This window comes from Myotis brandtii, unplaced genomic scaffold (genome assembly GCF_000412655.1).
Source record: "Myotis brandtii unplaced genomic scaffold, ASM41265v1 scaffold754, whole genome shotgun sequence".
Lineage (NCBI taxonomy): Eukaryota > Metazoa > Chordata > Mammalia > Chiroptera > Vespertilionidae > Myotis > Myotis brandtii.
This window is the reverse complement of record NW_005371012.1, coordinates 1,144,524-1,146,137: the sequence shown is the minus strand read 5'-3', so window position 1 is coordinate 1,146,137 and position 1,614 is coordinate 1,144,524. Positions and strand designations below refer to the sequence as shown.

At 55.0% G+C, this 1,614-nt stretch overlaps 1 protein-coding gene across 1 annotated transcript in view; it reads left to right on the top strand.

The window, feature by feature from the left end:
• PLA2G2A (phospholipase A2, group IIA (platelets, synovial fluid)) overlaps window positions 1-1,614 on the top strand; it is a 12,542-nt gene that overhangs the window by 1,775 nt on the left and 9,153 nt on the right. The window lies entirely within an intron of this gene.

Sequence of the window (1,614 nt, the reverse complement as noted above, 5' to 3'; positions counted from 1 at the left end):
CCATGGGATGCCAAGACGCCTGGTGCCACTCCAACATCATGGTCTTACCCCATAGAAGAGGCCTTCCTACAAGAGGGCTCAGCAGGGTCAAAGGGCCCAAGGGAACTGGGACAGTTCTGTGAGCCTGAAGAAGAGGGAGTGGTGAGAGATGAGGCTGAAGGAACGGGAGGGGCCAGGCCAAGACCAAGGCCATGCTGTATTTAGACTTTGTCCTAGAGCAGTAGGGAGCATGGCATGAACAGATTTGCATTTGGGAGGATTCCCCCAGGGTGGGTGGAGATGGATGGGACTGGGAGGCAGGGGCAGCAGTGAGAAGACCACTGCCATTGGACATATGACAATGGTAGTCTTGATGGGAGGGCTGAGAGTGTCATTTCAGGTAGAATCAGCGGAGCTTGGTGGTTGCCTGGGGAGAGGGATAGGGAGCTGTTGGGTGGGTATCCGGTCCCGTGGATGGAACAGGACGTGGCCCAGGTGGGTGAAGGGAGGAGGAGTTCTATGTAGACATGTTTAAGAGGCTCCCAGAACACCCAGGGAGACATGAAGCAGGCGGCTGGATGTAGGGACAGGCAGCTCCAGGGAGGGGTCTGGACGGGGCACGGGTTCAGGAGTCACAGCAGAGACCTGAGAGTGGGATACGCTCACCCATTTGATGTCTAAAGGCCCAGACAGAAGAAAGAGAAGGGTCTGTGAGAGATGGAGAGGAGACTGAGAGAAGGTCAAGGAGTGGACAGCAGCCAGTTTAACACGAAGTCTCCAGGATAAGGGCTGACAGGCTCCTCGGATTTAGAGGCAGGAAGACCCCTGATGACCTCACTGGGGCTGTTGCCATGGAGTGTGAGGGCAAATCCAGATTGGGGGGGCCAGGCGGTGGGAGATTGAGTGGGACATGAAGCCAAGATATCCTGGGGCACGATTGGCTCTGAAGGGGAGGAGAGAGCTGGGTGGTCAATGGAAGGGTTTGCCCAGTTGACCCAGACAGCAGACCTGCTGCTGGGATTTTGAGAAAGATCGCCTCTCCCCCAACACCCTGAGCTCTTTAAGATCAGAAATGGTGTCTCCCTGTCATGACCTCTCCACAGGGCCCTGTATCTTAGCCGGCTTTGGGTCGTAAGGAATGAGATGCCCAACCACAAGAGGCTTGGGTAATGGGGAAGTGTGACTGGTCTGGCAGAGGGCAGTGTGAGGGGGCAGCTTCTCAACCGTGTGGTCAGAGACACAGCCTTTTCCCCACCTTCTGCTCCCCGACCTTGGCCATGGGATGCCACCACGCCTGGTGCCACTCCAACCTCATGGCCTTACCCCATAGAAGAGGCTTTCCGTCCCCCCCCCCCTCTCTATTTGGGGGAGGAAATTAATCCTTCCCACAGCCCCTAGGGCAGTGGTTCTCAACCTTGGCTGCACATTAGAATCACCTGGGAATCTTTTTAAAATCCTGGTTTCTGGGCCTCATCCTCCGGAAATTCTGTTTCTTTGTTATGAGGTGAGGTCACAACATTAGTAACAAAGAAACAGAATTTCCGGAGGATGAGGCCCAGAAACCAGGATTTTAAAAAGATTCCCAGGTGATTCTAATGTGCAGCCAAGGTTGAGAACCACTGCCCTAGGGGCTGT